The 24,839-nt window shown below is 46.8% G+C and overlaps 1 pseudogene; it reads right to left on the bottom strand.

Annotated features, from left to right (window-relative positions):
* Nucleotides 1-23,807, bottom strand: part of LOC137545266 (ubiquitin carboxyl-terminal hydrolase 16-like) — a 40,479-nt pseudogene extending 16,672 nt beyond the window's left edge.
* Nucleotides 23,808-24,839: the final 1,032 nt, after the last annotated feature.

Genomic DNA, 24,839 nt, shown 5'->3' with positions numbered 1-24,839 from the left:
GGGCCTGGGCCCCAGGCACGAGGGGTGGATGGGCGCCAGCGTGGGGTGGTGGAGCATGGCATACTGGCATACTTTTCATCCGGTGGGCGCTGATGTAGGACTGATCACTCATCCAGCTGAAGCTCCTTTCTGTCTGAGAGGGCACAAAAGGCAGTTTTGGGGTCTTCGTTCACCACTTCATAGACCTGGTTAGTGGGCACGTCATTTACTATTTCAATCTCAATATCGTTGAGTTTAAGGTTTGAGTTGAGATTGAGTCTGTTCAGGTTTTCCGTTAGTTGATTATCTACATCATCCTCTTCTGCTTGAGGACTCGAAGACATCTCGTCTTGGACCTCAACAATATCCATGTTCACTTCAGGGAGGTTTCCATTCTCTAGAAGAACCTCAGTTGTTTCACTACCGAGTTGAGTTTTGTTGACGATATTTTTATTATTGGATCCAGTTAGTTCTGTAACTCTCTTGTTCAGTTCATGATGATTCTCCTGATCTTCTACTGCTGAATTATGGTTATTTTCAAGACTTGCCTCAGCATTATTTTCCAAGTTTGTCAAACACAAATCTTTGTTGTGTTTAGAACAATCGAGATCTTCCTCGTTCTTCTCCACATCATTGTCACTGGTTAACTCCGGAGACAATGCCTCAGCTGTGGTCTGCTCTTGTGGCTCACAATTGTTGTCCAGCGTGTTGTTGTCAGGGATGGATTCCTCGTCGTCCTGTTGGCTCACATTGAGACCAGTCAACATTAACGTCTTTAAAGTCTTGCCTTGTATTTTCTGCTGTCGCCGTTGAGTCTGTTGGAAGATGACAAATTTTTCAGTGAAAATGACTTAAGTAGATAATAGATCATAACATTTACTTGGCACCTTCCGCCGACTTTTATTGTCTGGATCTTTAAACTAGTACGGATTTACTCAGGTATAAGGCCTAAAGTAAACCCGAGAGGATTGTACTTGTAAAGTTTGTAGCTTCTCTTTTAAAAAAGTAAATAAGTAACTACTGAAGCTACTGAACAAGAAAAGGAACAAACTAGCATATGAAAGAAAAGCAGACGATGTCCACGCAAAGTAGAGGCATTAGACTATGACTATGGTAGGTATTAGATAGTGAGCTCCACTTAAAGGATATCCAACCTGAAAGAAAAAAGGTAAGCCTAACTTACCTGCTTCCCTCCAGTGCACTGCTAGCCTCTCTGAAAGATCCCTGTGGCTGCAAGCTTCTACGCATGTGTGCACCTCTGGTGATCGCACTTCAATGGCTAGGAGTATTCGGCAACTGCCCAGTAAGTCTTTGTGACCTGCGCAAGCGCAGAATGCTCCCTCCACCGGCACGCGATGATAAGAGGTGTGGGGACCTTTTGGAGGGGATTCCAGCGCACTGGAGTGTAGCGGAACTACAGTATTGGACCTGATAGACTACTAGGGAATAGAGGAAGTCAGAGGTAAGTTAAGCTTAGCTTTTTTCTTTCAGCTTGGATATCCTTTAAAGCAGTGTTCCCCAACCCTGTCCTCAAGGCCCACCAACAGTGCATGTTTTGTGGAAAGCCACAGAGGTAGTTAATTAGCTCTGCTGAGGCACTAATTACCTCACATGTGAATGTTTGTGGTCTTATGCAAGACGTACTGTTGGTGGGCCTTGAGGACAGGGTTGGGGAACTATGCTTTAAAGGACAGGTAGTGATAGGACTATGTACGGTACTTCGAAAACTACTTTGAAAGACGTCAGTGATTCATAAATATATAATAATGAAAGTGGAGGTGGCGCCCTGAATGTGACAACAAGAGGTCTTAATGGACCGTCTTCATGAGTTGCTGACCTTGGCTTGTTTTTTGGCTTGCTTTTTTGCTTTCTTTTGAAGGTGTTTACTTGGCCCTGAAGTAACCTCATTTTTCTCCTTCACATAACTGTCATCATTACCATCCTCATCCTTCTTTTCATAGACTGCTTTTGCTGATCTGGGGGTCCCAGTGGCTGCAGCTCTTGAGCGCTTTGAGTCCAACAGGAGAAAAGCGCTATATAAATGTTCGGATTATTATTATTCTTCTTCTTGGCAGGCTGAAATAAAAGCACAATAGTGTATGATACAAACTGCGAGGAAGAGTCTGATATCTCCAGGCAGCCAATAACAGAGACTGACCGGACTACTACGGCAGGTGTTAGAAAATGTTAGTGTACATGAACAGCCTGGTGACAACTTAATGGCCATACTGAGAAGTTAATATACAGTGGAAAGATTGTTAGTCACCCACTGTGCCAAGGGCAACATAGGTTGAATGAAACAACTGCTCATTACTTAAAAAGAATCTGTACTCTAAAATTCGTACAATACAAAGCATACCATTCTATTCATTAAGTTCTCCTGGGCCCCTCTGTGCTGTTTCTGCCACTCCCTGCTGCAATCCTGGCTTGTAATTGCCAGTTTTAGGCAGTGTTTACAAACAAAAAACATGGCTGCTAACCAGCATGTGATAGGCTGAGAGAAGCTCAGTCTGTGACTCATACAGAGCCTGGAGGGGGCGTGGAGAGGGTGTGTATAACTTCTACCTATCACAGCAGAGCAGCACATTCCTGCCTGAGCTGACAAAGCTGACAAAGGAAAGAAGATTAGATTATATAACCGAGATAATACAGCCACTGTGCAACTAGGAAAGGCTGCAGTAAGACAGACCACATTAAAACAGGTATAGGAACTTATAGGATAGAAGAAATAAGGCTGAAAAATGTGTTACAGAGTCTCTTTAAATAAGGTCCCATTTGCAATTAACATAACGTTTTCTTCTGAGTTTTATCCTAGGAGATACGTTTTTACCTTTTTTTTAACCTTCTTAGGACCGGCTGCCTAACCCCCCATAGGGACCAGAGCGGTTTAAATGCTAGGGGGGGGGGGGGGGAGAGGTAAGTGGATGGCGTTTAGAGCTCCCCACTATAGCTAGCTATGCATCGGTGTCCCCAGTATAGCCAGGTGTCCTCGGTATAGCTAGCAGCCATTACTCACTTCCCAGGGTCTTGCAATAAGCAGCTCTAGCAGAGATGCCTGGCAGAGCGGAGGCATGTGACTATCGCCGGGGGAACGTTAGGCAGGCGAGTCCCGTCCCCTTCTTCCCCTCCTACCGCTGCTGCTCAACCATTATCACTACAATTGGCCAGCGATCGTAGTGATCACATGATCAGGAGCCAATCGCCATGGCTCCTGATCACTGAGGGGAGATGTCGGCTGTCTCGGGTGCACACAATTGCGGCTGGAGCGGAAACAGCAGGTGGCGTAAATTCTACGCCGTATCCGTTAGGCAGCCACAAGTGCGGTGTAGGATTTACTTGTGGTGATCCCCAGAAGAGAAAAAAATATATAAATACCTGGGGCTTCCTCCAACCCCCTCTGGCCTGATCTCTCCCTCGACGTCCTCTCCACCACCTCCCCATTTATCTGCAATGAGCACCAGTAAATTGCCCAGTCGGGGTCAGTCAACGCAGGTGCAGAACGTTCCCAGCGACAAGAGCACGATAGGGGCACGAGGCCAGGCCGCACATGCACAGTGGGCCCCAGGCCAGCGGACTTACCAGAGCCGATTGCGGATGAACTGGGAGGAGGCGGAGGACATCGAGGGAGCGATCAGGCTGGAGGAAGCCCCAGGTATGTATACATTCTCTCCTGCCCCAACTCAGGTTTACTTTAAAATAGCTTCCCAGCACTTTGCAATAATAAAAAAAAAATGTTGAGAATTTTTTTTCGAGTGTTTTCCAGCTTGCTGCTGATTTAAAAGGCATTTTATTGACAAGTTGTGAAATATCAGAATAAACCCAAAAAGTGTCTCCTGAAACAGGTATCAAAATTTATTGAAAAATTGTAGAACAGCCATAGAAAATCCCCTTACCCTCTACTGTAAAAATAGTGATACACATCCGTATATATCAAATGTAACCTCAGCTGATGCAGATACAAAAAACAAAACCACATGCACACCAGCAGCTGCCCACACACTTCAAACTGCATAAACTTGCACTAAATGCGGAAATTCATGTAGGCAGACTGGGTAAACAAGGTACCCTACATACAGCGCTGCAGCAGGTAGTTAGTAAGCAATAGCAGGACAATGCATCTGATTTCCAAAGTTCCACAAGACCAGGTGAATCAATGCATATATTAAAAGTTCCACGGTTTGGACAAGCAAGCAGACTGCTCAAAATATCACCAACTTTTGGTGTTTTGATAAAGGTTATGTCCTCGGTCCTATGCAAATAAACTTTTAGCTGCAGGAGTGGCTAGGAAAGAGGGTGGTCTTCAAGGTTTTAATGGGCAGTCTGAAGAGACTGGTCAAATAAAAGTAAGCATTATATGGATGGCCAGAAATTCCTTCTCCATACACACTATTTCACTCAGCCTTGAGACATCAGTTTAAAATTAAAACAGAATTGCATAAAAATGAGAAATAATAAGCTCTCAGGATGCACAGACGTAATTTGGGAGTATTGCGAGATTGGGGTACATTGTTATGACAAGACAGGTTCTCTTTCTAGCAAATTCCTACCTGGAGTCATCCAGGACAGGCAGGGAAAGATCCAGAAAAGGCTCATGGACTAAAGACACCTAAGGGGAGAGACAACATGAGAGACACATTACAAGATGTTCACTTGTGAATGTAAGAATTCATTTACATCATTTCACCAGAATTCATGCATAATATCCAAAACAAACCCCCTGCTTTTTGTTACCCATAGCGACATGATTCCACGTTCTGTGCTTCAGACAGTTATCAAGGGCATGCTTATGACTCAGGCCACAGCTGGTCAAGGTTGGTAAGCTGGAAGCACATATATGCGCCTCAATTCACTAAGCAGTTTAGGACTAGTCTACCGATGTTTTACGTAGAGAAAGAACAGCCAACAGGATACAATAAACAAAAGTTCTTAAAAATGCTTGGGAGGCAGTGGTGGACTTACCTCTTAGAAGCAGACATGATAACTGTCAATTTCGAAAAGACAAATTTATTGTATACTCCCAAAAAGTGCTGCAACACGTTTTGCAGGCATAACCCACTTCATCAGGCAATAAACAGGGGTAGAAACAGTATATAGTCAGTGATGCACTAGCCGCCTCTGTAACAGACTGAGGCGCCTGGCGCATCACTGACTATATGCTGTTTATTGCCTGATGAAGCGGGTTATGCCGGCAAAACACGTTGTAGCACTTTTTGGGAGTATACAATAAATTCATGTCTTTTTGAAATTGACAGTTATCGTGTCTGCTTCTAGGAGAGAAGTCCACCACTGCCTCCCAAGCATTTTTAAGAATTTTAGTTTATTTTATCCTGTTGGCGCCTCTGTTCCTTCTCTACGAATACGGTGTCCACCCCTGGTGGAGGGGCGTTTTACCCCCTTCTTTCTCATCTACAGAGAGCATCTTCTTAATCCTTAGTGAGGACAGGTCTTATCTCCTCACCTGCATTGACAGCGGTTACCTGGAAGGTAACCCTGGTTTGTGAATATATCTTTCTCACACTTTAACATTCACCCTTTTCCAGTACATACTACAACATATTAGGCTCTCAATGTTCCTGTTGTACTGATGGTTTTAGTCTACTGATGCTTTGGTGTAAAGCAGCAATCAGTCGCATCAAAAGGGAATTCACTAATAATTACAGAATGTTTTAAATCTGTTTTTAGACCTGGTCTGAAACATTTGGTAATCAGGTCTAATTACCGTACTAAGTACGGTAATTAGTTTAGCTATGACTGACATCCTTCTCCTCTGACGAGCTCTCCTCTGGATACAATTAAACTCCTGCATAATTAATTCAAAAAGCTCCATCCTCACATCTAAAATACCTCACAAAAGTACTTTACCGACAGAAATTACCGTCAGATAGTCTAATTTCTGTCAGAAAAAGTGGGCGTGGTTTGCCTTTGTGAATTGTGTAATTACAAGGAGTTTTAAATCAGGATGATACCATTTATTGGCTAACTAAAAATGAATAAGAATAAGCAAGCTTTCGGCCTTGCAGCCTTCGTCGGGCTTACATCCTGTTATGGCCCGTACTCACGGGCTGCAGAAGTGGCCTGGCGCCAGCACACGTGAGCGTGTGGGCGACAGGCCGGCGACAGCTCCTCGCCAGGTCCCTCCGCGTACACACGCGGAAGAGGGACCAGCGGCGAGACGGAAGCTGTCGCCGACGTTCCTCCTCCCCCCGCCGGAAGCTCCATTTACCACAATGGAGGTTGCTGTCGCTAGTCCGCGTACTCACGCGGACTAGCGACAGTTGCGGGGGAGGTGCGGCGGCGACTGTCGCCATGCGATTGAAACTTTCAATCGCATGGCGACATGAGCGACAGGCGACAGTTCGGGGTGCGCGCGACGGCCCATACTCACGGGCGACCTGTCGCCGCAACACGCGCGCGCCGCGTGTTGAGGCGACAAAAGTCCCTCGTGAGTATGGGCCATTAGTCTGCAGGCTGGTGGTACAGTCAGCTATATACCTGCAACATCAAAAGGGAAACAGATTTTTTTTTCCCCAAGCATAAATACATGTCATTGAGATGCCTTAAGTAAAACAGAACATCTAGATGGGGTGAGAGGTTGTTAGCTGAGATAAGGATCCTTATCTTAGCTAACAACCTCTCACCCCATCTAGATGTTCTGTTTTACTTAAGGCCTCTTAATGACATGTATTTATGCTTGGAAAAAAAATCTGTTTTCCCTTTTGATGTTGCATGTACAGTGGTGTGAAAAACTATTTGCCCCCTTCCTGATTTCTTATTCTTTTGCATGTTTGTCACACTTAAATGTTTCTGCTCATCAAAAAACGTTAACTATTCGTCAAAGATAACATAAATGAACACAAAATGTAGTTTTAAATGATGGTTTTTATTATTTGGTGAGGAAAAAAAACTCCAAATCTACATGGCCCTGTGTGAAAAAGTGATTGCCCCCCTTGTTAAAAAAATAACTTAACTGTGGTTTATCACACCTGAGTTCAATTTCTGTAGTCACCCCCCAGGCCTGATTACTGCCACACCTGTTTCAATCAAGAAATCAATTAAATAGGAGCTATCTGACACATAGAAGTAGACCAAAAGCACCTCAAAAGCTAGACATCATGCCAAGATCCAAAGAAATTCAGGAACAAATGAAAACAAAAGTACTGTAATTGAGATCTATCAGTCTGGTAAAGGTTATAAAGCCATTTCTACAGCTTTGGGACTCCAGCGAACCACAGTGAGAGCCATTATCCACAAATGGCAAACACATGGAACAGTGATGAAACTTCCCAGGAGTGGCCGGCCGACCAAAATTACTCCAAGAGCGCAGAGAAAACTCATCCGAGAGGCCACAAAAGACCCCAGGACAACATCTAAAGAACTGCAGGCCTCACTTGCCTCAATTGAGGTTAGTGTTCACGACTCCACCACAAGAAAGAGACTGGGCAAAAATGGCCTGCATGGCAGATATCCAAGGCGCAAACCACTTTTAAGTAAAAAGAACATTAAGGCTCGTCTCAATTTTTCTAAAAAAAATCTCAAAAATTGCCAAGACTTTTGGCAAAATACCTTGTGGACCGACGAGACAAAAGTTGAACTTTTTGAAAGGTGCGTGTCCCGTTACATCTGGCGTAGAAGTAACACAGCATTTCAGCAAAAGAACATCATACCAACAGTAAAATATGGTGGTGGTAGTGTGATGGTCTGGGGTTGTTTTGCTGCTTCAGGACCTGGAAGGCTTGCTGTGATAGATGGAACCATGAATTCTACTGTCTACCAAAAAATCCTGAAGAAGAATGTCCGGCCATCTGTTCGTCAACTCAAGCTGAAGCGATCTTGGGTGCTGCAGCAGGACAATGACCCAAAACACACCAGCAAATCCACCTCTGAATGGCTGAAGAAAAACAAAATGAAGACTTTGGAGTGGCCTAGTCAAAGTCCTGACCTGAATCCTATTGAGATGGTTTGGCATGACCTTAAAAATGCGGTTCATGCTAGAAAACCCTCAAAATAAGCTGAATTACAACAATTCTGCAAAGATGAGTGGGCCAAAATTCCTCCAGAGCGCTGTAAAAGACTCGTTGCAAGTTATCGTAAACGCTTGATTGCAGTTATTGCTGCTAAGGGTGGCCCAACCAGTTATTAGGTTCAGGGGGCAATTTCTTTTTCACACAGGGCCATGTAGGTTTTGAGTTTTTTTTCTCACTAAATAATAAAAACCATCATTTTAAAACTGCCTTTTGTGTTCAATTATGTTATCTTTGACTAATAGTTAACGGTTTTTGATGAGCAGAAACATTGAAGTGTGACAAACATGCAAAAGAATAAGAAATCAGGAAGGGGGCAAATAGTTTTTCACACCACTGTATATAGCTGACTGTACCACCAGCCAGCAGAATAACAGGATGTAAGCCCGACAAAGGCTGCAAGGCCGAAAGCTTGCTTAATCTTATTCATTTTTAGTTAGCCAATAAATGGTATCATCCCGATTTAAAACTTCTTGCATTTACTGATGGCTAACACGGTACAATACCCCACTGCTACCACCATGCTTGCGTAATTACTAAATGTTTTAGACCAGGTCTAAAACAGGTCTAAAACATTTGGTAATTATTAATAGTAATTATTAATATTTATTAGTGAATTCCCTTTTGATGCGACTGACTTACACCAAACCATTAGAGATGGGCCGAACCTCTGATTTTAGGTTCGCGAACCGGGTTCGCGAACTTCCGCGGGAGGTTCGGTTCACGGAATTTGCGAACCGCAATAGACTTCAATGGGGAGGCGAACTTTGAAAAATAGAAAAAATTATGCTGGCCACAAAAGTGATGGAAAAGATGTTTCAAGGGGTCTAACACCTGAAGGGGGGCATGGCGGAGTGGGATACATGCCAAAAGTCCCGGGGAAAAGTCCGGATTTGACGCACAGCAGGGTTTTAAGGGCAGAAATCACATTGCATTGCTAAATTGGAGGCCTAAAGTGCTTTAAAACATCTTGTCCCAAGGTAGTTGTCCCTACGCGGGTCTTGCATGTGTATACATCAATAAAGGAGTGTAATTAGAGTAATTAGAGTACTGCTTCACACTGACACACCAAACTCACTGTGTAACGCACCGCAAATAGCTGTTTGTTGTGTGTTGTGACGGCCGTGCTGGACTACTGCGCAACATGGCGAGATTGCTCTTCCTCTTACAGTGATGTCAGGTAATGTATGACTTCCTTCTCAACTTTCCATGGCACGCTTAAAAAGCGTACGTTTTTTTTTTAAATTACATTTTCTACTTGCTGTGTACTTGTTCAGTACCGCTACAATGAGAATCCTATGGAGGCGGGCAAGTCTGACATTGTGACCCCGGGTAAAGGCCAGGGAATGAGGGATGGAATCCGGTGTGGAGCCTGAGCAACGCTACACATCCAAGCACGCACGCCCGCCCCGAGGTAGTGACCAAAAATAACAATACAGGAGGAGGACTTTCGAGGCCCTGCTGTGTATATGAAATGAATGTACTTTAAATCCTTTAACGAGAACCAGTTATGGCGGGCAAAGATGACACCACATTCCTTTCACGAGAATCATATGGAGGCGGGCAAGTCTGCCATTTGTGCTGGCAGTGCCAGTGGGACACACAGTATGAATTAGCAATGCTGTCTAAACAACACAAGTGTATCACACACACAGGTAGTAGTCACTGAATGTGCTGCTGCTGGCAGTGGGACACACAGTATGAATTAGCAATGCTGTCTAAAAAACACAAGTGTCTCACACACACAGGTAGTAGTCACTGAATGTGCTGCTGCTGCTGGCAGTGGGACACACAGTATGAATTAGCAATGCTGTCTAAACAACACAAGTGTGTCAGTTTCAAACACAGAAAAAAAAATTGATCACAGCAGGATGAGGTCTGAAAAGAGCTTTTCTGGGGCGCTATTATAGCAATAAGATTCAGCTAAGCAAGCTAAGAAGGCAAGAGCCTGACTAATCTGTCCCTAGGAGAACAAGTCTGCAGCAGCTGTCCCTATTCTTTCTCTAGCAGGCACACGAGTGAGGCTAATGGCCGCCGGAGCCTGCCTTATATAAGGGGGGTGGGGCTCCAGGGCTTAGTATAGCCGGATTGGCTACAATGAGCCTGCTGACTGTGATGCAGAGGGTCAAAGTTGACCCTCATAGAGCATTATGGGGCGAATCGAACTTCCGGGAAAGTTCGCCTGCGAAGGCGAACCACCCGAAGTTCGCCTGGAACCATTCGCCGGTGCACCGTTCGGCCCACCTCTACAAACCATCAGTAGACTAAAACCATTAGTAGGCTAGTCTAAACTTCTTAGTGAATTGAGGCCATAGTCGGCTTACCATCTGCAGACTTGTATATAGGCTCTGCAGAGCAACACCAGCTGACAGAGGGATAACTGGCCTGACAAACAGTGCTAAAAGAGCTTCAACCATTTCTGGCAGGTCACCATGAAATAGATTTTAGCTCAGGGATGGGAAAACTTTTTTCTGTAATCGGGTCACATTCCTCTTCAACCAGTTGCCGACTGCTCCACGCCAATTGGCGTGAGCAGTGTGGCAGCCCCAGGACCGCTCCACACCGATTGGCGTGAACGGCTGTCTATGGGGCTAGCAGGAGATCGCGCGCACACTGCACGCGCATCTCCTGCTTGGAAGGCGATCGATCGCTCCTCGGTAGACTCTGACGGCATAACCGCCGTCTAATTACTTTGTACAGCTCTGCGATCTGCAGCAGCACTGTACTGGGGACAGCCGTGTGACATGGCTGTCCCCTCCAGTGTCAGCGGTGATCCGCTGTCATAGGCTTCATCACAATGATTGGCTAGCAGGGGGAGGGAGGTAGGGTTTAGGGGGGAGGAGGGGAGGGAGAGAGAGAGAGAGGGAGGAAAAAAACAAAAACAAAAAAAAACAACCACATTTATTTAAAAATAATTAATAAAAATATTTGTGAAAAAAAATAAATAAACATTGTGCGGGGGATCAGACCCCACCAACAGGAAGCTCTGTTGGTGGGCGGAAAAAGAGGGGTGGAATCACTTGTGTGCTGAGTTGTGTGGCCCTGCAGCTTGGCCTTAAAGCTGCAGTGGCCATTTTAACAAAAAATGTCCTGGTCACTAGGAGGTTTGACACTGCGGTCCTCAAGTGGTTAATGCAGTTCAACGCCGCTCCATACGTTTGTGTCTCCCTCCTTTTCTCCCTCACAACTTCTGTGGCCGTGAATGATTGAGTTAAGTTTAACTCACCCAATCGTTTGTTCCAGCAGCAATCTCCATGGGGGAGGTGGCATCATGTGACATGCTGGTACATAATGATGGGAGGTAACATGGATGCCGCCGTTGCCATGGAGATTGTCGCTGGAACAAGCGATTGTGTGAGTTACTTCTTGTATGTGCGCTGCAGTTATTTTTCAGGAATGGCGGGAGGGAGAAGGGGAGCGGAATGCAACTAGGACCATCCTCAGGCTGTGAACCTACCGTGTGACACGTCTCACACATTATAGTGCTCGTCACTCGTCAGCTCACCACCAAATAACCAATCCACGAAATTGGGGATCGCTCTTCTCTTTTCACACTCTAATGAGAGGGAGAGGAAGCCAGAATCAATGTTTTTATCCATCAGTCCAGTTATTTTTTTTTTTTGTAGACTACACTTTAAATTGTCAGCCATGAGTGGAGGCAGCCATGTTGTGGGTGGCGAAAGAGAAGTGATCTGCAATTACCAATTATGTTGAGCGCTAAGGTTAATTCTGTATGTTGTTACACCTGAATTCATGGGGAGCCACCTTTTGGTCTTCAGGTTATACCATACAATACAAATCCACCAGGCATCTTCTTATAACAAATGTATACTTTATTGCCTGCTTTAACACATTACAACCCTACCCCCTGTGACAAAATGCATCCTCATTCACTTAATCTGAGGCAGAATAACTCTGCAGCCATGCTACCTACAGACCCCAGATTTAGAGTGTAGGGAGGGGACCCTCTGAGCCACGCGTACGTTAAAAAGGGGCGCTGGGAAAAAAGGGCGCGGGGTTTTAAACGATAAGCATGGATAACGTTTAAAAATGTATTGTACTGTATTTCGTTTAAAATTAATGTTTTATAAAGTTATAAATCATTTAATAATGTGCATTAAATCGGCAATTGTAAAAACGTTAATCTTTCGTTTAAATAGTGTAATAACGTTTAAAAAATTTTTTACTAAGTAACCCTCCCTGTACCTACCCCTAACCCCTAGACCCCCCTGTTGATGCCTAAACCTAAGACCCCCCCTGTTGGTGCCTAAGTAACCCTCCCTGTACCTACCCCTAACCCCTAGACCCCCCTGTTAGTGCCTAAACCTAAGACCCCCCTGTTGGTGCCTAAACCTAAGACCCCCCTGTTGGTGCCTAAACCTAAGACCCCCTGTTGGTGCCTAAACCTAAGACCCCCCTGTTGGTGCCTAAACCTAAGACCCCCTGTTGGTGCCTAAACCTAAGACCCCCCTGGTGGTGCCTAAACCTAAGACCCCCCTGTTGGTGCCTAAACCTAAGACCCCCCTGTTGGTGCCTAAACCTAAGACCCCCCTGTTGGTGCCTAAACCTAAGACCCCCCTGTTGGTGCCTAAACCTAAGACCCCCTGTTGGTGCCTAAACCTAAGACCCCCCTGTTGGTGCCTAAACCTAAGACCCCCCTGTGATAAGCATTAATAACGTTTCAAAAACATATTGTGCGTTTTTTTCGTTTAAAAATAATGTAAAAAAAAAAAAATTGTACTGTTTTTCGTTTAAAAATAATGTTTGAAAAAAATATTGTACTGTTTTTCGTTTAAAAATAATATTAAAAAATGTATAAATCATTAAATAATGTGTAATCATGAGAAGCAGTAATAAAACATTAAGTCTCCGGGCGCCGCTTTTAAAACGTTATTTTTCTCCGGCGCCCTTTTTTCCTATCGGGCGCCCATTAAACGATATTTATTATGGGAGTGAATGGCGGCGCCCGATTTGTCCACTAGCCTCCTGCGCCCTTTTTTACTGTTACCCTGAGCCACTACCATGCTAGCACAGCTGATTCCCAAGGAATGGCCTATTTGGGTAAAATCGCGCCTATGGCAAACACTAAAATTGCACCCCTCCCCCAAAGCAGAGCCTCATTCTATCATAATAAAAGCAGTATAGGTAGCCCCACATTCATCCCATTGTGCCGCTGCTCCCCCCTCCCTCACTGTGACCCAGATGGTCACCCCCCCACCTTGCTTTTAAATGTATGGCTCCCCACCTTGCAACACCAAAATCCTCTACACTACTGTGAAGATCTTCAGGACAGTATATTGCACTAAAGAGACAGCGGGCGATGCGTCCGTCACTCAGGTAGGCGGTGCGGGATCTACCCATAAGTCCTTTGCGATATACCAGTAGATCACGATCTACCTAATGGGCACCCCTGCGCTACAGTATGCAGTGCTCAGATGTAATGCTTACTCAGAGGTACACACTCCGCTCCTCCAATGAACTTCGCCTGACCGCCCCCCACATCACCCAGTCCCATGCACGCCTCCAGGACTTCTCAAGAGCTGCTCCAACACTATGGAACTTCCTACCTCCACCCATTAGGGCAGCCCCCTCCTTCAACATCTTCAAGAAGGCCCTCAAAACTCACCTTTTCACTCTGGCCTACCACCCCTCACAAGTGCTCTAACCCCGCAGCTGAACTCTGGTCCCCTACCTTTCGTGTCCCTACCTCTCCCTCTAGATTGTAAGCCTTTGGGCAGGGTCCTCCTCCTTGTGTCTCCTACCTGATCATGCACCTCCATCACTGTGCACCCATCCTATGGATCTGAGTGAACTCGACTTGCCTAATCTCCATGCTCCCATCCAGTGACTGACTAAGCATTACCTTGTACTCATACTGTGCTGCGTGATCTGGTTTGCATGTATCCCTGTATTGTCATATTGCTGTATGTCACCCCTAAATATTGTCTGTAACCTAAACTAATGTCCAGTGCTGCGTAATATGTTGGAGCTTTATAAATACAATAAATAAATAAATGCACAGGGCGAGGTTTAGATGTCTCATACACAGTATTAGGCAACTCATTTTAATTTGGGTTTAATGTTTTGGCTGATCAATGTAGAGGACAATCATTGTACCCAGCAGTCTGAATAGAACAGATCAAAATGACTCTCATACATGAATACAAACCTACCTTTGACAACTTTTTTCACCTCCTCCTCTTCATCAATCTTCTCTGAAGTCTCCTGTAATGACTTGGACATTGCCGCACTCACTCTCTAAAATAGAGGAAAATGGCACAGTCATGTGACCGTAGTTATGGGCAACATCCACAGTGAAAAATGTTTAAAGAAGTTCTTTCACGAATGAGGAAAAAAATAAAGAGGGGTTTATGCATAAACTATTAAACATCCTTCTAAAATAGTGTAAAAAGTTTATTTTTAAAAATAAATGGTTTCATAAATACAACATGTAATGTAAATCGTGACGGATGACGGATGGAAGGCTAATCCATTTGTTAGGGGTGGTGGTTTTTTTTGTAATTCTTTTCACAAACATACCTCCTGCCTAAGTAGTTTTCAGTGGTATAACCCACTTCTAGCAGGAATCACCGTTATAGCCCTAAGGCAGGGCCTGGATTAGGGAGTGAAGCGGACTCAGGAGGGCCCCCCATGATAGGGCTAGCCTCCTGTCCAGCAGTGCAGGGGTTAAGTTTTCAGGAGGGAGGGGGCGGAATAGGAGAGTCAGGCGGAGCTGCGGGGGAAGGAAGCTGAGTGTGGGTAGTGAGAGGAAAGGGAGGAGCTAGGTAGCGTGCAGGGAAGAAGGAAAGTGCCCACCCACCATCCCCCTTTTTTCGGATTGGGAAGTCAAGATTATCGTCATTGCAGCTGTTGGCGGGGCAAGGTTGCCGGAGGACGGTGGTTAGGTTTTGACGGAGTTCACGCGTGTGAACTCCTCGCAGTAAAGAGATCGTCTGCAAAGAGTTTTTTATGGGCATGCAGCTGTCCCCGAGTCGGAGTATGCGGCTGGGGGCTGGTTCTTATAGCTGCATTCCCAAGGTTCTTGTTTATAACCTCCGGTTTTCCTTGCTCCAATGTTACTGATTTTACCGTTATTTGGTACAAGTTATGTTTTATATTAAAATGTTGTAAGTTTAAAAAATTTGAATAAAATTGGGCTGCATTGGCCTTTATTCTCCATCGTCAATTGCAGTCCTGGTTTTTTGATTAAACAAGGTGGGGTTTTGGCTTAAGTTTTAATTAAGGGGACAGTAGTAGGAGATGCCATATCATGTAACAAACAGCTTTGCTGTCTTGATTGTGAACAGTGTCCACTGGCTGCTGCACTTATACAGTTTCACCCTATACCGGTAAAATGTACGAGGGAGTCGTCTACGCAGATGTTCTGTTCAGGGGTATAAGCATCTGCAAATGTGGATGACAGGTGGTCTATGAGGGGCCGAATTTTGTGGAGCCAGTCATAAGCTGGGTGGTCTCTTGCATGACTGGTTGTGTTGTCATTAAAATGCAGGAAGCGCAGGATGATCTCAAATCGCGACCTGGACATGGCAGCAGAGAACATGGGCATGTTATGTATTGGGTGTGTAGACCAATAAGAGCGCAATACATTATTGCGGTTACAAATTTTGTGGCATAACGGTTGGTCTCAGCCACAATTAAGTCAAGGAGATCCTGGGTGCGGAACAGTTCAAAAAAGTCTAGGGCCGATCCTAGTTCAACTGTCTCCACCTGGACTCCAGACTGGCTGGTGAAAGGGGGCAGTACGGGTGCGGCGGGATCAGGGGAATGCCAATCAGGATTTGCCAGCACTTCTGGGAAACTAATGGGAGTACGGGCCCGTCTTCTTGGTGGCTGCGAATCGGGTCTAAATGCACGTGCCACCGAACCAGTTTCTACTACCAGGCTGGTGTTCACCACTTCACCAGGGTCTTCTACGGTAGTAATGGTGTTGATAGGTCCAGGAGATGCTGCGCTGCTGGTGCATGCCGCACCAAGAAAAATCAGATCAGCGCTAGCACCACTCTGCTGCCCTTGAGACTGATCCTGCGCCACCTGCAGTCCAGTGACATGGGGTGTGGTACTCCTGGCTCTAGCCGGGACCTCAACCTCGTCATCAGAACTATCGGTCAGAGAGCCACTGCTGTCTACAGGTTCGTACTCTGAACCAGAAGATTCGTCGGATGAGTCGACGCAATCATCTTCATCCAACTAGTCCATGTACCTGTATATCTCTTCATTGGAAAACCTCTTTTTTGCCATGGTGGACTGCTAAATTTAGGAGGTATTCCTCTGAGACTACCCAGGAAAAAGAGCACCTACCTAGCGAAAGGGAGTATTTGGGAGGTAGAAAGCTGTGGTCACTGCGTTTTGATAAAAAAAAAAATCAAAACTGATGTTTACAGTGCCACCGCTAGTGTACAGTGTTTTTTGCAGTGATCAGAAAAAAACATTTCTGTCACTGCGGTGGGGCGGGCTGAACGCAGGTGCGGGCGAACGATCAGGCCTGATCGGGCAAACACTGCGTTTTTTTGTGGATCCTAGTGACCCTAATATAGATCTGACTGTGATCACTAATGATCACTTACAGATACTATATAGTACCAATGCTGATTAGCGACAGTGATGACGCTAATAAGTGACTGTGGTGCAGTGGGCTGAGCACTAACCGACACTAACAACCCTTTTGCCTAGCTAACTGGCCTAACTGTTACCACTAGTGATACTAAAAAAGTGACAGTTTTCACTGCTCACTGTTTTTACATCACTAGGATAGTGACGGTGTGTGTGTGTGTGTGTGTGGGGGGGGGGGGGAGGGGGTTGGGGATCAGAGAACAATAGAGCAATCAGAAATAATCACAATTAATCAAAAACAATCACGAGGCAATCACAGCACAATTACAGCAATCGGCGCAATCAAAGCCAATCACTGAGCAATTGAATCCAAAAACGCGACAATCAAACACCAATTACGTGACAATCGAAGCCAATCACACGACAAGCGATGTTAATCACAGGGCAATTGAGACAATTGAGACACAGGGCACAACAGCCAATCAGAGGGCAATTGGCGCAATCAGAACCAATCACGGGCAATTGAAGACAATCACGCGACAATTGAAAACCAATTACATGACAATCGAAGCCAATCACACGACAATCGATGCCAATCACAGTGCAATTGAGACAATTGTAGCTAAACAAAGCACAATCAAGCCTTACAGACAGGAGATAAGATACACAATGGCAGGGGGGAGAATATACGCAAGCAATGCACTAGGAAGGTGTGGGGAGGATCTGAGTGGGTGGGTGATCAGAAGCCCCTAAGGGGCAGTTGGGGGTCTGATCTGATGGGGGGCAGTGGCAGGTGGTGACAAGGGATGATTGACAGGTGACTGATAGGTGATTGACAGCTGATCAGTGGGCAATTACAGGGAGATAGATAGATGCAGTATACAGGGGGGGGGGGGAGGGGGTCAGGGGGGGGGGAGATCTGAAGGGGTGGGGGGTGATCAGATATCCCTAAGGGGTAGTTGGGGGTCTGATCTGATTGACAGGAGTGACAGGTGGTAACAGGGATTGATTGATGGGTGATATTGGGGGTGGTTAAGTGCAAACTGTGGACTGCAGGGGTGTACAGGGGGGGGGGGGTCTGTGGGGCTCCTAACACGTGTGGTGTGTGACTCACTGTGCCTGCTCTCCTCGCTGGTGGTCGATCGCTAAGTGTGACCACCAGCTGGTCCTCCAGCTACCACTTTGCCGCCGCACATTATAAGCGTGCGGTCGGCAAGTGGTTAAAAGGGGGGGGGGCTCCAGGAGGGAGTGCAGCCTGATTGGCTGCCATGTGTCTGCTGACTGTGATGTAGAGGGTCAAAGTTTAGCCCAATGATGTAGTATAGGGGGCGGGTCAAACTCGCTAAATGTTCGCAGTTCACAAGTTCTCCGGCGAAATGTTTGGGCCATCTCTATCAGTGGGAAATACAACTATTCTGATGTTTATATATTAATTCAGGCCGATATTTAACTACCAGTGATACACTTGGCTTTGTGGGTGGGAACTAGTGTTGGGCGAACAGTGTTCGCCACTGTTCGGGTTCTGCAGAACATCACCCTGTTCGGGTGATGTTCGAGTTCGGCCGAACACCTGACGGTGCTCGGCCAAACCGTTCGGCCATATGGCCGAACTAAGAGCGCATGGCCGAACGTTCGGCTAGCGCTGTGATTGGCCGAACGGGTCACGTGGTTCGGACCCGAACGCGCTCTGATTGGCCGAACTGTCACGTGGTTCGGGTAAATAAATACCCGAACCACGTCATATCTCCGCTATTTGTCTGTGGGTTTAGCTTTGGGTAGGCAGGCAGGGTAGTTCGCGCTCCAGCCACGCTAGCCAGGGTCCCCCCCAGTCATTGTGTGTCACTGCTGGGAACAGTAGTACACCGCTCGTTCAGCCACACTATATAGCATTCTGTGTACTGTTCTGTGTCTGCTGGGAACAGTAGTACACCGCTCGTTCAGCCACACTATATAGCATTCTGTGTACTGTTCTGTGTCTGCTGGGAACAGTAGTACACCGCTCGTTCAGCCACACTATATAGCATTCTGTGTACTGTTCTGTGTCTGCTGGGAATAGTGGTACACCGCTCGTTCAGCCACACTATATAGCATTCTGTGTACTGTTCTGTGTCTGCTGGGAATAGTGGTACACCGCTCGTTCGCCACTGTATAGCATTGTGCTCTGTGTCGCTGCTGGGAATAGTGGTACACCGCTCACCCGTCACTGTATAGCATTGTGCTCTGTGTCGCTGCTGGGAATAGTGGTACACCGCTCACCCGTCACTGTATAGCATTGTGCTCTGTGTCGCTGCTGGGAATAGTGGTACACCGCTCACCCGTCACTGTATAGCATTGTGCTCTGTGTCGCTGCTGGGAATAGTGGTACTGTATAGCATTTCTGTACTGCCACTGTACTGCTGCCAGTCAGCGTGTACTGTAAGGATAAGTGAAATGAGGAAGAAATCCGGTGAAAGAGGGAGGGGCAAGGGAAGAGGTGTTTCCCCTGACGGTTCACGTACAGGCCACAGGGGAGCACCCAAGAAAACCCACTCAATACCGCCCATGTTGTCCAGGACAACAACCCTCACAAATCCAAAAGAACAGGACCAGATAATTACTTGGATGACCTCTCAAGCGTCCAGCAGTGGGTTAAGCAGCACCAGCACATCACGCACGAGGTCCGAGTCCTCAGCCAGTTACAAGGAGCCAGTGGGCACAAAGCTGACACAACCGGCAGCGACACCACGCACACAACTGCCAGATAACCAGTCCGATGAATTACCTCAGGACACAATGGGGTATTCGCAGGAGCTATTCCCAGCCCAACAAACTTCCACCTTTCAAAGGTCAATGGAGGAACAGCCAGAAATGTTGTGCCTGGATTCACAACCGTTAACTGTGGGAAATGCACCGCGCACTGAAATACAAGGCGAGTCCGAAGAGGACTCGGAAACCCAAATCCCAGAGCAATTTGGGCAGGAGGGGTTGCAATTGCAGGAGGTCGGCCGACAAGATCTGGAAGACGACGTTGGAGTGTGCTGCGCAGAGGTTGTTGTGGGGAGCTCTACTCCACGGCGGTGGCCCACAATGACATATGACGAGTTTGAGGAGATGGAAGAGGAGGGTATGGACAATGTGGACAGAGACCCAGATTTTGTTTGTGAACGAGAACATCGCCGTCGTAGCAGCAGCACAGATGAGTCTGTTGAAGAACACACTGCTGCACGAGTTCGCCTTGTGCCACAAGGTAGGCGGCGCGCAATTTCAGGCACCACAAGCGTGGAAGTTCAAGTGAGAGGCAAAAGAGGAGCAAACAGAAATCGCCAGCAAGGAGGCAGGTGCTCCAAAGTCTGGGCTTTCTTTGAAGACTGCACTGAGGATGTTACCATGGCGATTTGCAAGGTGTGCAAGACCCGCCTGAGCAGGGGGAAAAATATTAACAACCTCTCCACCACCAGCATGAGCCGTCACATGCTATCCAAACATCCCACTCTTTGGGCAAACGCGTCAGGACAGGGTACCAGAAACAACACTGCCTCCCTTGGGTTCACCAGACCCGCCTCAGCAGCAGCAGTAGCCCAGCCATTGCGTGGTTCACAACATTCACAAACATCAGACGACGCTGACACTGTCACTTTCCGGAGTAGTGCTCTTGAGGTCTCCCAGTGTTCATCAAACACAACAACCAACAGCCCTTCCGTGTGCAGCGCTACGGTTCAGTTGTCTGTGTCGGAGATGTTTGAGCGCAAGAGGAAATTGCCAGCAAATGACCCCCGGGCCGTGGCAGTAACAGCCAGCATAGCCAAGCTTCTGGCCTGCGAAATGCTGCCATATCGATTGGTGGAGACAAACAGCTTCAAGGGCATGATGTCAGTGGCCATCCCACGTTACGTGGTTCCCAGCCGCTACCACTTTGCACGCTCTGCAGTGCCTGAGTTGCATGAGCACGTGGTCAGCAAAATAACCCGAAGCTTGAAGAATGCCGTTGCCTGCAAGGTTCACCTCACCACTGACACCTGGACGAGTGCGTTCGGCCAGGGTCGATACATCTCCCTTACCGCGCACTGGGTGAACCTTGTGGAGCCTGGCAGCGATTCCTCACCTGCTACGGCACGGGTGTTGCCCACGCCACAAACAGCTGCACCGCCGTCCCTCCCACTGGATAACAGCAGCACCTACCTCTCTGACTCCTTCTCCTCCAACGCATCTCAAAGCTGTACCTCATCCGGAAACGCTAACCCAGCAGCAGTAGGATCGTGGAAGCAGTGCAGCACAGCTGTTGGCATGCGTCAGCAAGCGTTGCTGAAGCTAATCTGCCTTGGGGATAAGCAGCACACAGGGGAGGAAATTTGGAGGGGAATAAAGGAACAGACGGATTTGTGGCTGGCACCGCTGGACCTGAAACCGGGCATGGTTGTGTGTGATAATGGGAGTAATCTCATTCGCGCTTTAAGGTTGGCTAAGCTGACACACATCCCTTGCCTGGCGCACGTGATGAACCTAGTAGTTCAGCGGTTCCTGAGGACATACCCAGGCGTGCCCGATCTGCTGTTGAAGGTGCGTCGAGTGTCCAAACATTGTAGAAATTCCAGTACTGCTTCGGGGGCACTCGCCAAGATGCAGGAGCGCTTCAATCTCCCCCACCATCGCTTGCTGTGTGATGTCCCTACGCGCTGGAATTCTACGCTGCACATGCTAGCCCGCTTTTGCGAGCAGAAGAGTGCAGTGGTCCAGTACATGACGGCGCAGTACCGAGGCGCATCCGGCCAGCTGCCAAGCTTCTGTGGATCCGATTTGGCCAACATGTTGGACCTCTGCCAAGTCCTCCAAAATTTTGAGCAATCCACGTTGCTTGTGAGCAGTGACAACTCTTCAGTCAGCATTACCATACCACTGCTGTGTTTACTGAAGAGGTCGATGTTAAAAATCAAGGAAACAGCTGTCATGATGCAACTGGGGGAATCTGAAGGAGAAAACGATCAGCGTGATGGTACCAACATCAGGCCATCCGCCTCAGGGAACGCTGGCCCCAGCAGCTATGACGAAGAAGAGGAGGAGGAACAGCTGGAGTTGGAGCAGGAATTTCATGCCACCACTGACGAGGGCCAGAGCGGTGCACGTTGGACTTCCACAATTCAACGCGAATGGTCAGCAGAAGCAGACCAGGAGGAAGGTGACGACTATGATGCATCACAACAACTATCACAACGCTCACAAGAGGATGATGAGGATTCTGGTAGGACTCTGGCACACATGGCTCAATTCATGCTAGACTGCATTGAACGTGACCCACGCATTGTGCGCATTCTGGACAACACCAATTACTGGGTTTATACCCTTCTGGATCCACGGTACAAACACAATGTTCCAAAACTGCTTGAAGAAAGAGTCAGACAGGTCAAAATGGAAGAATACCAGCAGCCCCTGTTGGAGACTTTAGAGAGGAGATTGACATCCTCCCCCTCCTCTAGCCAGTTGTACGCAGACAGACTGACTTCCGCAAACCCAGGACGACCAGGAGGGCAGCAAACAACGCAAGCCGCAGCTAGTACCCAAAAGGGAATGGTATCGGCAGTGTCCTTGGAGTGGGAAAATTTTCTGACACCCATGCAGCCGCAGCCCACTGAACAGCAAGCGTGCAGATCCACCTCCAACACCGATCGCCTGGAGAAGATGGTCAAGGACTACATGTCAGATGGCGTAGCTGTGTCGAACCATCCATCTGCACCCTTCAACTATTGGGTATCGAAGCTAGACACCTGGCACGAACTGGCAATGTACGCAATAGAGGTGCTGGCTTGCCCGGCAGCCAGCGTTATGTCGGAACGCTGTTTCAGTGCTGCCGGAGGCATCGTCACAGATCGGCGTATCCGCCTCTCTACAGAAAATGCAGACCGTCTGACTCAAATTAAAATGAATCAATCCTGGATTGGAAATGACTACGCAACACTCCAGGACCCCAACCAAGTAACATGACCAATGAACATCTGGGATGGTGTTGCGTTTCCGGGCCCTGTTTATTGAACCTCTCATCTGTATTACATTTATGACTGCATGGCGGCAAAAAGCATTGCTGCTATATCCGCACGCTTTTTGTCCACATGCAAGGCCTGGGTTGTTGTGTCTCACAAAGCGTGGCCTTCTCCTCCTGCGCCTGCTCCTGTTCCATCACGTCTGCTGCTGCTGGGTTAGCGTTGCCGCGTGGTCCCTGTTTATTGAACCACTTATCTTTATTACATTTATGACTGCATGGCGGTACAAAGCATGCTATCCGCACGCTTCTTGCCCTCATGCAAGGCCTGGGTTGTTGTGTCTCACAAAGCATGGCCTTCTCCTCCTGCGCCTGCTCCTGTTCCATCACGTCTGCTGCTGCTGGGTTAGCGTTGCCGCGTGGTCCCTGTTTATTGAACCACTTATCTTTATTACATTTATGACTGCATGGCGGTACAAAGCATGCTATCCGCACGCTTCTTGCCCTCATGCAAGGCCGGGGTTGTTGTGTCTCACAAAGCGTGGCCTTCTCCTCCTGCGCCACCCTCCTCCTGTTCCATCACGTGTGCTGCTGCTGGGTTAGCGTTACCGGTCCCTTTTCCTGGAACCTCTTATATGTATTACATTTATGACTGCATGCCGACAAAAAACATGTTACCTGTGCAAAGAAAACAGACATTTCCCGCATTTAAAAGACTGTTTTCCCTTTGAAACTTTAAAATCGATTTTCTCAAAAACTATAAGCTCTTTTTGCTAATTTTTTTTTCCTCTTGTACCCACTCCCAAGGTGCACATACCCTGTAAATTTGGGGTATGTAGCATGTAAGGAGGCTTTACAAACCACAAAAGTTCGGGTCCCCATTGACTTCCATTATGTTCGGAGTTCGGGTCGAACACCCGAACATCGCGGCCATGTTCGGCCTGTTCGGCCCGAACCCGAACATCTAGATGTTCGCCCAACACTAGTGGGAACACACTGGGCCATGCGTGAAAGTTAGCGTTTTGCTGCATATGCACTTGTGCGTTTTCAGTGAGTTTGCATTTTGTGTTTTTGTTCCGCACATGCATTGTGCTTGCATTTTAATGTGTTTGTGGTTCACATATATAAATCGTATATGCATTTTGTAGGCATTTTCTATGCATTTTTTCTATGCATTTTATGCTAATCACTAGGAAGTCAACATGAAGCGGAAACACATCATAACAAATGTTTTTTTTTTTAAAGCTTTTAAAACGCAATACCTCTGCGTCACCATTGGCATTCATTATGAGCGTTTTAGATGCATTTTGGAAATATATGCAGCAAGTCCTGCATTTGAAAAAACACACATTGCAGAATGCAAACATACGTGTTTTTCTATGTGGCCCATTGACTTGCATTATGTGCATTCTCTGCTGCGTTTTCCACAACGCTAACGTTTCTGCCTAATGTGTTCCTACATTGAGTGTTTGTTTTATGAGGTACTAGCTGATTGCCCGGCGTTGCCCGGGTATGTATTTGGCTGGTGTTGGCTCCGCCTACTTTTTCTAACCCTAACACACAATTACTCACTGACCAAGTTTGTGAGCTTTGCGGTCTTTGGTATCAATAATCTGCATTGAAATGAAACAAATCTGATTGGGTGTGTGTGGCTCCACCCCCTTTTCTGAATTTGAACCCCAGTCACCCAATAACCAACTGTACCAGGTTTGAGGCCTGTGCCATTAACAGTTAAAGAATGGTAGCAATTAAATATTCCCCTTGAAAAACAACAGGTGAAGTTTGATTCACTTTTGTAGGCTCCACCCACTTTTCTGAATATTAATTTCAGTCACCCAGTGACCAACTGTGCAAAGTTTAAAAACCCTGCCATTAACAGAATGGCTGCAGTTTACATTTTCTCAGTGAAATTTGTATTTGTCTTCACCCACTGATGACCCGGCGTTGCCCGGGTATGTATTTGACTGGTGTTGGCTCCGCCCACTTTCTAACCCTAACGCACAAACACTCAATGACCAAGTTTGTGAGCTTTGGAGTCCTTGGCATCAATAATTTGTATATTCCCATAGAAATTAAACAAATCAGATAGGCTGTTTGTGGCTCCACCCCTCTCCAGCATTTGAACCCCAGTCAACCAATGACCAACTGTAGCAGGTTTGAGGCATCTGATATTAACAGTGTAAAAATGGCAGCAATTTAAATATTCCACTTGAAAATCAACAGGTGAATTTTGATTGGCTACTATAGGCTCCACCCACTTCCCTGAATATTAATCTCAGTCACTCAGTGACCATCTGGGCAAAGATTGGGAACCCTGA

The sequence above is a fragment of the Hyperolius riggenbachi genome, chromosome 2, assembly GCF_040937935.1.
Source record: "Hyperolius riggenbachi isolate aHypRig1 chromosome 2, aHypRig1.pri, whole genome shotgun sequence".
Classification (NCBI taxonomy): domain Eukaryota; kingdom Metazoa; phylum Chordata; class Amphibia; order Anura; family Hyperoliidae; genus Hyperolius; species Hyperolius riggenbachi.
This window is presented reverse-complemented; position numbering and strand designations above follow the sequence as displayed.